General features: G+C 43.3%; 1 protein-coding gene across 1 annotated transcript in view; it reads left to right on the top strand.

Annotated features, from left to right (window-relative positions):
- pacrg (PARK2 co-regulated) overlaps window positions 1-15,896 on the top strand; it is a 250,947-nt gene that overhangs the window by 184,904 nt on the left and 50,147 nt on the right. The window lies entirely within an intron of this gene.

A 15,896-nucleotide genomic window follows, 5' to 3' on the forward strand; every position in this document is an offset into this window, starting at 1 on the left:
TTTGAGATTTTTGGTTCCAACCGCCGTGTCTTTGTGAGACACAGAGTAGGTGAACGGATGATCTCTGCATGTGTGGTTCCCACCATGAAGCATGGAGGAGGAGGTGTGATGTGTGGGGGTGCTTTGCTGGTGACACTGTCAGTGATTTATTTAGAATTCAAGGCACACTTAACCAGCATGGCTACCACATAATTCTGCAGCGATACGACATCCGATCTGGTTTTGCGGATAGTAGGACTATCATTTGTTTTTCAACAGGACAATGACCCAACACACCTTCAGGCTGTGTAAGGGCTATTTTACCAAGAAGGAGAGTGATGGAGTGCTGCATCAGATGACCTGGCCTCCACAATCACCCGATCTCAACCCAATTGAGATGGTTTGGGATGAGTTGGACTGCAGAGTGAAGGAAAAGCAGCCAACAAGTGCTCAGTATATGTGGGAACTCCTTCAAGACTGTTGGAAAAGTATTCCAGGTGAAGCTGGTTGAGATAATTCCAAGAGTGTGCAAAGCTGTCATCAAGGCAAAAGGTGGCTACTTTGAAGAATCTAAAATCTAAAATATATTTTGATTTGTTTAACACTTTTTTGGTTACTACATGATTCCATATGTGTTATTTCATAGTTTTGGTGTCTTTACTATTATTCTACAATGTAGAAAATAGTAACAATAAAGAAAACCCTTGAATGACTAGATGTGTCCAAACTTTTGACTGGTACTGTATTTTATTTGACATGGTGAAATTAATTCAAAAATCCAGAGGGATATGAAAGGAAGAGTAAGAACAAGCTAATCTGAGGGATGTTTTATTGTCTTCCTTAGATTAGCCATATCAAAGACAGACAGACAGGATACAAATAGATGCATACAGACAGACAGACAGACAGACAGACAGACAGACAGACAGAGGGAGAGGGGAAGCCGTTATGGAGCTTTAGAGAATGGAGAGAGAGAGAGCATTAAAAACAAACTGGCCTGAGGTGAGGTCATAAAATGGCCGCTTTATTGAATAGGGCACGACAGGCCACCTCTGGCTGCAGGCAGGCCTTCCCTTCCTTTCCCTCCAATAAGACTCTGGCTTTATCGCTCTGTCTTTGTTCCCTGCCTTGTTTTGTACTCCACACAAAGGACCGTTGAGAAATGGACTCCGTCGTCGCCTCCTCCAACACAGTCCTACCTCTCTTCTCCAGTCCTCCTCTCTCCTCTCCTTCCTTCACTTGTTGAACAAATTGATTTGTCTGTTGATTATTCACAAAAGGGCATATTTTAGCTCAATGACTCCCACAGCTTTGTCTCTGCAGAGTGGAAGATGCTTTATGGAAGGCACCACTGTCTCACCAGCTATGAAACTTGCAGTGCGTCCTCTCCATGGGGACTTAAAGGTGGGGAATACAAAGGAAGTGGGAGGGAGGGCTGAAGAGAGGGGTGAGGAGGATGGAGAAACCAGGACAGAGAAATACAAGCGAGAGAGATAATGACCAAGAGGAGAAAGAGAGAGAAACAAATAGATAGAAATACAAGAGAGAGGGAGAGAAGGACGTAGAAACAGGAGGAGAGAGATAATAGCAATAAAGAGGGAGAGAGAGCGAGAGAGAAAACATTCATTAAAGAGTAGTCTCTTCTCTCCTCCTCACAAGACCCCAGTAGTAGGAGTAACCCTTCCTGTAGCCCCCTCTGTCACGCCTGGGCCTCTCACAGAAACCAGTCATAAAATATAGATTCGGGAGGCAATGTTTATCACAGGGAGTTTAATTCTGCCAGCCTAGATTACTCTGACGCCAGAACGGAATGGGCCAAATTGTTTTAATGAACACTCTGATACAGTACATCCCTTGTCACACACACAAGCAGAGAACACACACACACACACAGACATGTACACACACTTCCACAACCCCGCCAAGGAAGGACCAGGGGAGTTAGCCTAGCTAGCAAGGAGTTGATTGTGTTCATTACACCCTAGCGTTTAAATCACGCCCAGAACATGCTGCTGTAGTGTAGCCTATCTCAGGGCAATGGCTTCCATCAAGCCTTGCGGGTGTGAAAGCAGGAGAGGGAGCACTGTGCACTAATCAGGTTAGTGGAATCACAGTCATATCACAGTCACGCTGCATCAGCACTAGCATTGCTACTCCTAGGCCCTAATCAGGTTTGCCCCCTACTCCCTTGTCCTCCATCAGGTCTCCTTGTCGTACAGTTTCCTGGGCGCTGCCTGTTGTTGATTGGGTTTGGGTGCAACCGGAGATCCCCCGTGGGGCTCAGCGGCAGTCTGAAATAAAAGGGCTGATTAGAATGTTACGAGTGTTTAGAGAGACACACAAAGACAGAGACACAAACACACACACACCAGTGGAGGCTGGTGGGAGGAGCTGTAGGAGGAATGGCTGGAATGAAATAAACGGAACAGAGGCAAACATGTGGTTCCCATATGTTTGATGTGGATGAGACCGTTTATTCCATTCCAGCCATTACAATGAGCCCGTCCTCCTATAGCTCCTCCCACAGATACCACTGTCTTTGGTTTTTGCGGGAGCTTGTCGATTTAGACCTGTTATTACACTGTAAGAATGCTGTGTACCAAAACACTCACACGTGAGTGCCAGTTTCGACCTTTAACCACAAGCACCTTTTGAGGGTGTCTTTAGTTGAAATGAAACACCTTTGTTACACCTGTGAAATCCAGTGTTTACCTTAATGTCCACTAGTAGATTTAGTGGGCAAGTATTCTGTGAGATTTTCCTTCTGTGTGGTCAGAACTGGGATTGAGTGAACGAGAGGGAGATGAGAATAGCCTGATAGCTGGATGGAGAGATGGGATGGGTCTGAGGGCTGTGTAATCGAGCCGTGTACTCACACACACATACAGAGCAATACGCACACATACACACTCACACTTTCTCTCTCGTAGACACACACTCACACACAGTATACCCCCCCCCCCCCCGCTCCGGTCCCCGCTACACACACACACTCTCTCATTGCCAGCGAGCAGATTGGATGTGCTGCAGGTTAGAGTAGAACTGCAGAGAGAGGGAGAGAGAGAGAGATCCCTATGTGGTGAGTCAGTGTGCTGCTTGTCTGTCGGAGGCCCTCAGGGTAACACAGAGGCACTTCCTCCACCAGTAAGTCAGCCACTGATCTCATTCCTCCACAGATGGAGTCCCAAATGCACTGGGATAAGGAGCAGAGCCCTCTGTCTCGCCTGATGAGAACATCTGGGGGATTTAGTCTCTCTCTCTCTCTCTCTCTCTCTCTCTCTCTCTCTCTCTCTCTCTCTCTCTCTCTCTCTCTCTCTCTCTCTCTCTCTCTCTCTCTCTCTCTCTCTCTCTCTCTCTCTCTCTCTCTCTCTCTCTCTCTCTCTCTCTCTCTCTCTCTCTCTCTCTCTCTCTCTCTCTCTCTCTCTCTCTCTCTCTCTCTCTCTCTCTCTCTCTCTCTCTCTCTCTCTCTCTCTCTCTCTCTCTCTCTCTCTTCAAATCAAATTGTATTTGCACCAAATACAACTGGTATAGATTTTACAGTGAAATGCTTGCTTACGAACTTTTCCCAACGATGCAGAGTATAATAATAATAATACAAAATAAATAGTAACTAACACAAGAGAAATTAAATACACAAGAATGTATGCTATATACAGGGAGTACCAGTACCAGATCAATGTGGCGGCAGGTAGCCTAGTGGTTAGAGCGTAGGACCAGTAACGTAAAGGTTGCTAGATCGAAACCCTGAGCTCACAAGGTAAAAATCTGCCGTTCTGCCCCTGAACAAGGCAGTTAACCCACTGTCCCTAGGCCGTCATTGTAAATAAGAATTTGTTATTAACCGACTTGCCTAGTTAAATAAAAAAATAAAAAAATGTGCAGAGGTGTTTGATGTAGATATGTACATGAAGGCAGGGTAAAGTGACTAGGCATCTGGATAGATAATAATACAAGTAACGAACAGAATAGCAGCAGCAAAGGATGAGTGCAAAAGTGTGTATATTCAGTGCATTCGGGAAGTATTCAGACCCCTTCACTTTTAACATTTTGTTACATTACAGCGTTATTCTAAAATGGATTTTAAAAATAAATCCTCATCAATCTACACACAATACCCCAAAATGAGAAAGCGAAAACAGGTTTTAAGAAATGTTTCCAAATTTATAAAAAATTAAAAACAGAAATACCTTGTTTACATAAGTAGACTCTTTGCAATCAGACCCGAAATTGAGCTCAGGTGCATCCTGTTTCCATTGATCATCCTTGAGATGTTTCTACAACTTGATTTGAGTCCACCTGTGGGAAATTCAATTAATTGGACATGATTTGGAAAGGCACCCAACATTTCTTGCAAGAAGACTTGAGGCTGTAGTCGCTTCCAACGGTGCTTCAACAAATTACTGTGTAAATCGTCTGAATACTTTTTACAGTTTTATACATTTGCAAACATTTCTAAAAACCTGTTTTTGCTTTGTCATTATGGGGTATCGTGTGTAGATTGATGAGGGGAAAAAACACTTTAATACATTTTAGAATAAGGCTGTAACGTAACAAAATGTGGAAAAAGTGAAGGGGTCTGAATACTTTCCGAATGCACTGTGAAGTCTAGTGAGTGCAAGATAGAGTCAATGCAGATTGTTCGGGTAACATTAATTGACTATTTAGCAGTCTGGCTATTTAGCAGTCTTATGGCTTTGGGGTAGAAGCTGTCTCGTTTGCTGGACGGTAGCAGAGTGAACAGTGTATGGCTTGGGTGGCTGGAGTCTTTGTACTGGCCACCCTCTGTAGCGCTTTGCGGTCAAGGGCGGTGCAAATGTCATAGTCAAGATGATGCAGCTGTAGAACATTTTGAGGATCTGAGGGCCTGTCATGCCAAATAATGTCACCCCGGCCAAAAAGTTGCCCCTCTGCGTCACAATGGGATACGGTAAACGAATGGCGTCCGTTGCTATATCAACGGTGGGATGACCGAATGATTAGAATTTTGGAGATCATTACAGCCTAAATTACGTTATTTTCATCATCGATATGCAAACAAGGCTGATTTACGTGACAATATCGCTGTTTAAACAAGTTCTGTTTAGCTAATAAAATGAAAACATTACTTCAAACTACTTTTGTTATAACATTCCAACATGAAATCCATGTCTTAAACGTTGCTACGTTTCGGAAATGGCAAATAAAACGTGTCATCTGCTTGACACATTAAAGTTACTTACCTTACAGATCACAAAGTCAGCTAATTTCCACTCCGTTCATATGCAAATCCGTTTGATTCGTACACTGGCTTGTCTGGCTGTCATGTTTTTATTTGAACGATGCCCGTCCCTTATTTATATGTCCTCTATTATGATTATTATTATTTTTCTCGCACACCCTTCTGGTTGAATATATATGTATCTATTGTAGGTCGTAGGATACAACAATGAATAATGTGAAACAAATCAAAACCATCAAAAGATACCTTACAACTTACAATAATTAACACCTTGTTAAACAGCTGTGAAAACTAACCTGCCAATATTTCAGTTTTTGATCCAGTTGTGTCATTCATTTTTTTTCACAGATTTTTTTTTGTACACTCACATGGCAATCAAACTAAAATACTGAATTCTGGTGTGTGGAATTTTGAGGAGATGATTACTGTGTGGGTGGGAGGTTCTGCCTGTCACTTGTTCTCAGCAGGCAGCCAGTCTCAGAAGGGGGACTTGAAGAGGGAGACTGCAAAGTCCAGGCACTGCTGCTCTCTTTGTTCTGAGTGTTTGCAATGCTAGTGGTTGATACCATTCCATTTACTCCATTCCAGACATTATTATGAGCCGTCCTCCACTCTACAGCCTCCACTGAACTGTATGTATAGCTAGCAACATGTAGATGACCAACTAGCTAGATGGAAAATGGTTGTTGAAAAATGGTCCAGTTATCTAATAAAACTGCTTAACGTTACCCTGAATTGTGAATTTCTATGAATGTTGCGCCTCTTGTCGAGATCAGTGGTGCCTTCATAGTACTTCACCTGGTTGGAAAGATAAAGAAGGAAAGGTTGAAAATGTTTGTGAAGACACCTGCCAGCTGGTCTTGGTATTCCGTCTGGCCCGGTGGCCTTGTCATTGTTAACCTGTTTAAACATTTTACTCACATCGGCCACGGAGAGCAAGATCACACAGACACCCGGAAAAACTGGGGCTTTCACCCAAGGCACAGTGTTATATTCCTCCTGGGCAACTCATGGCTGGGTTTCCCTTTGTAATCTGTTATCATCTGCAAGTCCTGCCACATACGACGAGTGTCGTAGCCGGTGTAACAAGATTCCACCTTCCTCTTATATTGTCCTTTTGCATGTTCGATATCTCGTTAGAGGTTGTAGCAGGATTTCTTGTTTGCGTTCAATTCTGTGTCCATTTCATTGTAAGCGGTAGCTCAAGCCTTTAGCCCAGCGTGGATATTGCCAGTAATCCATGGTTTTTAGTTTGGATACATTCTTATGGTCACTGTGGGGATGACATTGTCTATGAACTGATTGATGAAGCCCATGACTGTTGTGGTAAACTCTATGGGATGAATCCCGGAACATATCCCAGTCTGTACTAGCAAAACAGTCTGGCAAAACAATTGAGCGCATCACTGTTACCTAATGTTTGACCTTTTGTTTGTAAACAGCAAGCAGGAAGATGGAGTCATGGTCAGATTTGCCGAAGGGAGGATAAGGGAGGGCCTTGTATGCGTTTCTTTTGGTAGAATCTCTCTCCACCACCCTTCATCGCTTTTTCTCTATTATAGTCGCGTCTCATCTTCTCAATGCCTCTGTTTCTGGCGCCTTTAGTTTCTCTCTCTTCTCTCTCTTCTCTCTCTTCTCTCTCTTCTCTCTCTCTTCTCTCTCTCTTCTCTCTCTTCTCTCTCTCTTCTCTCTCTCTTCTCTCTCTCTCTCTCTCTCTCTCTCTCTCTCTCTCTCTCTCTCTCTCTCTTTATTACCCTCCCTACCCCAATATCCCCCTATCCCTGTCTCGCACTCCATCTCGCTCTCTCTGTCTTTATTACCCTCCCTGCCCCAATATCCCCATATCTCTCTCTTGCGCTCCATCTCTCTTTATGTCTCTTGTCTTAACCCCTTGTCCCCTCCTCCCTTCCATCCCACAATCCAGTCAGTGTCACACCACACAGTATTACCCCTCTCCTTTCCCTTTGATCAATCGCACCCAACAGGTGCTGTAAATTGTGTCCTCTGGCGATGGTCGTAGCAGCATCGCATCTCCAACACCTCCTCCCTCCATCCCCTCCATCCAGCTCTTGCCCCAGTTTGTCAGCCAAGCAAATCCAGCCCTGTCTCCAGCCCCATCACTCATCTTCCGTTCCCTCCCCCCATCCCCATCACACCGTGGGCACAGACAAATAGAATCACGGAGGATAATACACAGCAGCAGCAAAATATATTCAAATAAATAGCCCTACCTAGACCGAGCGGAGGAGTAATGGCTGCAATTTATATGGCCTGACGCCATGTACAGAGTGGGACGCTAATGAGGAAAGCACAGGCAATGCTGACATCCATATTCTCAGCAGCCCCACTAGAGCATTGTGTTTGTGTACCAAATGTTGTTGTGTTACAGCCTGAATTTCAAATGGATTATATTGATATTTATGGGTCACTGGCCTACACACATTACCCCATAAGGTCAAAGTGGAATTACAAATGAATAAACAATGAAAAGGTGAAATGTCTTAAGTGTTCAACCCTTTTGTCATGGCAAGCCTAAATAAGTTCAGAAGGGCACCTATTGGTAGATAGATCAAATAAAACAAGAAACAGACATTGAATATCCCTTTGAGCATGGTGAAGTTATTATTTACACTTTGGATCATGTATCAATACAGCCAGTCACTACAAAGATGCAGGCGTCCTTCCTGACTCCGAAGGGAACTGCTCAGAGCCAATGGTGACTTTAAAACAGTTAGAGATTAATGGCTGTTACTCCACAATACTAATCTAATTGACAGAGTGAAAAGAAGGAAGCCTGTACAGAATAAAAATATTCCAAAACACGCATTCTGTTTGCAACAAGGCACTAAAGTAATACTGCAAAAAAAAATTGGCAAAGCAATAAATTTTTTGTCCTGAATACGAAGTGTTATGTTTGGGGAAAATCCAATACAACACATTACTGAGTACCACTCTCCATATTTTCAAGCATAGTGGTGGCTATATCATGTTATGGGTATGCTTCTAATCGTTAAAGACTGGGGAGTTTTTTATGATAAAAAAAGAAACGGAATGGAGCTAAGCACAGGCAAAATCCTAGAGGAAAACCTGGCTTAGTCTGCTTTCCACCAGACACTGGGAGTTGAATTCACCTTTCAGCAGAACAATAACCTAAAGACGGTGAATGTTCCTGAGTTTGACTTAAATCTACTTGAAAATCTATGGCAAGACCTGAAAATGGTTGTCTAGTAATGATCAACAACCAATATGACAGAGCTTGAAGAATTTTTTAAAGAATAAATGGCAAATATTGCACAATCCAGGTGTGGAAAGCTCTTAGAGGCTTACCCAGAAAGACTCAACGCTGTAATCGCTGCCAAAGGTGCTTCTACAAAGTATTGACTCTGTATTAAAATTTTCAATACATTTGCAAAAAATCATAAAAAAGGTTTTCACCTTGTCATTATGTGATATTGTGTATAGATGGGTGAGAAAAAAAATCGATTTAATCCATTTTGAATTCAGGCTGTAACACAACAAAATGTGGAATAAGTCAAGCGGTATGAATACGTTCTGAAGGCACTGTATCTTTACTGATGTGTCATGTCGTCCCTGTCACTCCTCTCATTTTCTTCCCTCTAGTTTTAGTGGGGGGGGGGGGGGTTTGTCTGTCATAGTTTTCCTTTGATCAAAGCCACCGCTGTCTGGTATTTTACTTTTAACGAGTCATTGTTAGTTAGACGTTGGCCGAACATTGGCAGACAGTGTGTCCGGTGATTTACAGGCTGGCGTCCTGCTGTCCCACACATGCACGCATATGCACCAGGGTTTCCGTTATGAAAATGTGGTGCCGGACATTTGAGAAGTTTTGCCGGATCCATATTCATTGGGTGCATAACCTGATTAGGGGGTCCACCCTCGGTGCTCAGAATGACAAAAATCACTTTTAGATGATGCTAATTAATCTGAACAGAACATGCAAGTCGAATGCAATGACATGCGTCCTTACCGCACACTTTGAAGATGTTAGAAGAACGGGCAACATTTACTTTTCACCATAAAAATGCACCTTCATAATAAACCTTTCACAATCGCATTTGCAGAATTATGTAAGATAGCCTACTATCCGTCATGTGATGAGTAGATCGGATAGTCATAATTAAGGCTAATAATATAACTCAATCCCTGTTTGCAAAAAAGCCTGTTCAATGCATGGCTGAGCGCATAGAGTGTAGAGGCCTGGGCTATAGGCTATGTCAGATACGTTTCTTATATCTTTGCATGGGAAAACACATTTCATGCGATTCTTCTACAGTTTATGTGATTGGAAACCAGAGGCTGGAACCACATTTCTTTACCAATCGTTTCGTTCTTAACAGAACCTTTTTTTTTTTGTTCCGTTCCACTATTCTGACCAGCAAAATAAAGTTAACTGGTTCAAACCCCCCAAAAAAGCAACTGTCTATATTGTTGTAAACAACATTAAATTACTTCACCAATGGATAGAGCAGCTTGTTATGGAGTGGGCAAGCTATGTACATGCATTGGACAGACAAGTGTAGTGTAGGGTGTTATATGCGACCACAGTTTTTATTTAACCAGGTAGGCTAGTTGAGAACAAGTTCTCATTTGCAACTGTGACCTGGCCAAGATAAAGCAAAGCAGTTCGACACATCCAACACAACATACAACAAATGTTGCAGGTAGGGAGAGAGCTTGGCATCTTAATATGACATGCATTATCTGAATTAGGCCCACCGAATTATACCCATGGACGAGCGGCTTCTATGAACAAACTTTGAACTTCAGAGAGTTGGCTTAACTAATGTTGGACCAGAGCTAGCCCTTGATCATGACTCTCAGTTCCATTAAATTACACATAATGCCGCCTAGAGTTTGAGCGCTTGACCAGAGCTAGCTAACAAGCTGGCTAACAAGCTAGCTAGCTAACGAACTTGTGTGTGTAGAACGGCACCAGAATTAAAATAAAAACATGTCTTACTTTTTGTAGTTAATACATCCAATGTGAATAGTAGTAACTTTAGTATCCTTAACTAGCATTGCAAAAGTTAATCCAGTGTTCTCTCATTAAAAATCTGTAGCTAATTTCTGAATCACGCCTGTAACGTCAGTAGCCTTAGGCGGTGTTAGGCGGAGCGACACAGGGGAACCCAAGAGCAGACTCAGATGAGCAAACAGGGATGAATGAACCAACATATTTATTGTTACACAGAGAGATATGGAGTGCAGATATCCGGGGAAGCTCGGATGAGTTGCAAAAAGAACAGATGTGGAGACTGAGGTTGGAGTTAGCTGAGTAGAACAGGGTAAACAGGTCCTGAGGGGAATCCAAGGTAGTGGTGGTGAGTTAAACCCAGAGCAAGGTAGTTGGGTGCTGAGATGTGGAAATGGAGACAGAAGCCAGAGACAGAGCGGTAACTGCAATCAGAGGCTAAATGGTGTCAGGCAGGGAAACAGGCACAGCAGAGTACCAGTATCTTGAATAATCATAAATGGCTAGCATCATGAACTGACTGAGCAGAGATTACGATCTGGCAGAGTGGAAGTGGCAGGACTGAGTATTTGTAGAGGTCTTGATTTTGGAAGAGTTGCAGCTGGTAGGGATTTGCTCTGACTCCAGCACACCTGTCTCCAACCATACAATCACACAGAGAGGGAGAGGGAGAGAGAGAGAGTGTACAGGGGTAGTAACTGCAGGTCAAGAAGACACCGGATGAACACCAGAGGGCGTAGTAGGAGCAGATGTGACACTATGCATGCTTCGGATAGAGGGGGAGGGGCAGATAGCCTGCACACACACTGGCAAAGATTTTCAGCTGGCAGGCAGATGGACATCTGAGTGACAGTGAGGGCTTTGCATAGGCGCTTTGTTGCGTATTTTGTGGGACTGGAAAAAACTGACCAGAACGTAAAAGAATGTTATTAACCGGTTCCCATGATTTTAAAATAACGGTTCTGTTCCAGAACACTATCGAACACTTTGTTTCTCAGTTCTGTTCCTCGAAAAATTTCTCGGTTTTCAGTTCTGTTCCCTGAACCGGTTCCAACCCTTGATTGAGACATTAGCAAAATCATTATTTTATATGACAAATTACAGGGTACAGTACTCTGCTGACTGACAAACAGATCTATAAAAACAACGTTCTCCATATAATAGGACAACGACACAAATATGACGTTCATCTAAACTGGAGGAGGAAATGATTGTCCAAAAACAAACTTGTCAAAAGACAATTTTTTAACACACGATTGCATTTAGAATTGTTGCGCAATGATTGGGCGCATTTATAAGCCCAATCATTGAGCAACAATTCTAAATGCAATCGTGTGTTGAAAATCGTTTTTTGGCAAGTTTGTTTTTTGACAATAATGCGCTGTCTGACAGATTTTCCGCTCAAACGCTCTGTCTCTGTATGCTCTGTATTCCACAAAATTATGCAAATTAACCCATAGACCGATAAGCATGACCAGTCAAATGTATTTACATCAACTGGTATTTCCATAATTAAAAGGCTAAGAAGCATTATTTAGCAGTAGGATTTTGTATCTTATTCCGGACAATTGGCAGAAATCCCTGGCATGCACAGACACACTCACCCTTACACCAAAAAGCAATAACACATACACTCACTACTACCCCTGGTGGATAATGGCATCTGCTAATAATAACTAAACATATGTGTGAGTGGCACCGAGCCGGGCAGGAGGGAGTCTATTGTTTGTTTTCCACACTCCATTTGGTGTGTTCGCCCATCGCTCATCCTTAGCCCTCTGTGGTGTAAAGTGACGGTAGAGAGGAGCGAGACAGAGAGATAGAAGGGAGAGATGGGGAGAGGAGAGAGAGAGAGAGTGGAAGCAGAAAACAGAGTTACCTGGCAGAGGTATAGCGGATGGGGAAAGGGGGATACCTAGTCAGTTGTCCAACTGAATCCGGTATTGAGGGAAGAAAGAGAAAAAAAGGCAATGCTATTCATTGTCTGTGTGTGTGTGTGCATGTCTGAGATTGTGTGCGTTTGTGTGAGAGAGATTGTTTGGGTCGTAATAGCAGTCATTTTGTGCTACCACAAATTTAATTTAAAATCAAATCACATTTTATTGGTCGCATACACATGTTTAGTAGGTGTTGTTGCAGGTGCAGCGAAATGCTTGTGTTCCTAGTTCCAACAGTGCAGTAATGTCTAACAATACACAACAATACACACACATCTAAAAGTAAAATGATGGAATTAAGAAATATAGTACGTATTATATAGTATATATATATATATACTACCGTTCAAAAGTTTGGAATAGCCTTTATTTCTCAGAACAAGAATAGACGGACGAGTTTCAGAAGAAAGTTCTTTGTTTCTGGCCATTTTGAGCCTGTAATTGAACCCACAAATGCTGATGCTCCAGATACTCAACTTGTCTAAAGAAGGCCAGTTTTATTGCTTCTTTAATCAGAACAACAGTTTTCAGCTGTGCTAACATAATTGCAAAAGTGTTTTCTAATGATCAATTATCCTTTTAAAATGATAAACTTGGATTAGCTAACACAACGTGCCATTGGAACAAAGGAGTGATGGTTGCTGATAATGGGCCTCTGTACGCCTAGGTAGATATTCCATTAGAAATCTGTTGTATCCAGCTACAATAGTCATTTACAACATTAACAATGTCTACACTGTATTTCTGATCAATTTGATGTTATTTAAATGGACAAAAAATGTTGCTTTTCTTTCAAAAACAACGACATTTCTAAGTGACCCCAAACTTTTGAACGGTAGTGTATATACAGTACCAGTCAAAAGTTTGGACACACCTACTGAAGGGTTTTTCTTTATTTTTACTATTTTCTACATTGTAGAATAATAGTGAAGACATCAAAACTATGAAATAACACATATGGAATCATGTAGTAATCAATAAAGTGTTAAACAAATCCAAATATAAGGCGCTGTAAATCCAAGGCGCTGTTGCGCCTTCTTCACCACACTGTCTGTGTGGGTGGACCATTTCAGATTGTCAGTGATGTGTACGCTACTGCAGCCCTGTCGATGTGGATGGGGGCATGCTCTCTCTGCTGTCTCCTGAAGTCCACAAGTCCACTCTTTCATTTTGTTAACATTGAGGGAGAGGTTATTTTCATGGCACCACTCTGCCAGGTCCCTCACCTCCTCCCTGTAGGCTGTCTCGTCGTTGTTGGTAATCAGGCCTACCATTGTTGTGTAGTCTGCAAACTTGATGATTGAGTTGGAGATGTGCGTGGCCACATAGTCATGGGTAAACGGAGTACAGGAGGGGGCTGAGCACGCAGCCTTGTGGGCTACCTGTGTTGAGGATCAGCTTAGTGGAGCTGTTGTTGCCTACCTTCATCACCTGGGGGCGGCCCGTCAGGAAGTCCAGGAACCAGTTACACAGGGCGGGGTTCAGACCCAGGGCCCCAAGTTTAATGATGAGCTTGGAGAGTACTATGGTGTTGAAGGCTGAGCTATAGTCAATGAACAGCATTCTGACGTAGGTATTCCTCTTGTCCAGATGGGATAGGGCAGTGTGCAGTGATCCACGGATGATTGGATTATCCTTTGATCTATTGGGGCGGTATGCAAATTGCAGTTAGTCTAGGTTGTCGTGTAAGGTGGAGGTCATATGATCCTTAACTAGCCTCTCAAAGCACTTCATGATGACAGAAGTGAGTGCTACGGGGCGATAGTCATTTAGCCTACATTTACACTTATCTGAGAAGAACAGGGCCCTTAAATTAGCAACCTGCAGCCACAACTCTCTGTTGTTAAGATGCACACACAGGCCCGCAAATAACCATATTTTAAAAAACAATTGATCTCAGGAAATACTGAACTAAAACAATCCCACTTTATTCATTAACAGAGGGGCAGTGGCACAGAGAAAAGACAATTAACGGACGATGCTGGGAGCATGCTGGCCGCACATATACACACGCACGCACGCACACACACACACACAACCAACTCAAATTGCCCTCTTGACCAATGGCAAGGCTTTGTTAATTAGCCCATGGGAGATATTAACAAAGACTTCTCTCCCTCCTCCCTGCCTCCTGCCTTTATGTAAATACCTTCAACACTTGCCATTTAAAAGCCCCCACGCTCATAAACCTGGCTGGATAGAGAGTTGCTCCCTGGTCGGTTTATGGAGCTCCTCTCGGCTCGGCTCTCGCTTAAGTCCCAGAGACACTGCTCCATCCTCATAAAGAAGGGCCCTTCACTGACTAGTGGTAAAAACAATCATCATAACTTCACGCCAACTTGTGGCACTTTTAGCCCCTCACAGCTTAACCCACTAGATGCTGATCTGAGGTCAGTTAAGTGTTTGACCTCCTAATGGTTAAGGTTAGGGTTGTGGTAAGGGTGAACTGAGCCTAGATCTTTGCCTACAGGGAATTTTGAAACTTAAGAGTGGTTAATGCCTTTTTTTCTCTCACCCTCTACCCTGGTGAGTACTATTGCTCCAACTTGGGGAGTGTGGCCATCGTTAGCCTAGCCTATCCACAGGGATCTGTTCAGAATGCAGTACGCTGCCCATCGGTCCGGCTACCATTGTTGGGCCAAAGTCTTTTTAATTTACAAGCCTCTGCTTCCCCGCGTCCACTTCAGCCAATCATATTAAAGAGATAAATAACCAGACCAATAAAAGCGCTCAGGGGAATGGGCTAGAATGCTAACGACGGAGGATGAGGAGGTGGTGGGCGGGTGGGGCTTGGAACTTTTAGAGGGGGGCTGTTTGAGTGATGTTATTGGCGGCGGTGATGTCATCTCGTTCATCTCAGAGCACTTCATTACGCTAATGGAATGGCTGGGAGTGCCTCTCCGTATGGATGGGAGCCGAGCACCTTTATGGAGGCTAAAGTGGTTCCATTTGGGAATTAATTTGCCAAGCACGCCGCCCCCACATCTGTACAGTCCCCGCACTGCAGTGCACTAGCCACCAGCCACAGTGTGTGGTAAACAACCTGGACTCTCTTACCCTGAGCCAAAAGCACCAACAATGGCAACAACCAATCCCCTTTCAAACAAATAGACTAGCACTAGTCGGTCTGGGTCTAAAGTAGGCAAAGCAGAATGAAGCATTCTGAGGGGAGGTTTTGTGTGTTTGAGTGGCAGGCATAATCCACCGTGAGGCATACTACTCTTTGCCTCTCTAATCGTTTTTTTTTTCTTTAAAAATTGGAACTTAATTGGAGGTGTGCTATAGATTGTTAATGGGTTCTTGTATTCGCTTTATAATGAGTTTTTGTCGTCTCAGATAGAATCTCAGCTAGAATGATTGGTTTCTATGCAGTCATACCCGTTGTGGAGTTAAGGGTTGTTTCTTCTGATTGGCAATTGCAACATCAGAAGTGTCCAGTAATCATATCAATCACATAAAACCATAATATCTCTCTCTCTCTTTCTCTCTCTCACTCCCCACCTGACGCCCACATTTTGCCTCAGCACGTGTTGCTTTACAAGAGTGATTCCACTGATTCCATTCCTCCTTTTTATTGTCCAACTCTCTCCGTCCGACTGCCTTCTTCCTTCCTACCGCCCTCTTCAGCCTCGTTTTTCTGTCCACTTGTCCCACTATTGTCAATGGTGCTTGACCTGTAAGTCTGTAAGGCTGCCATCCATGACCGTTCTACAAATGGGCCAAGAGTCCTAGAAATATATGCCCAGGCTAGCTATAAATGCCCGCCTCA

Source organism: Salvelinus namaycush, chromosome 28 (genome assembly GCF_016432855.1).
Source record: "Salvelinus namaycush isolate Seneca chromosome 28, SaNama_1.0, whole genome shotgun sequence".
Classification (NCBI taxonomy): domain Eukaryota; kingdom Metazoa; phylum Chordata; class Actinopteri; order Salmoniformes; family Salmonidae; genus Salvelinus; species Salvelinus namaycush.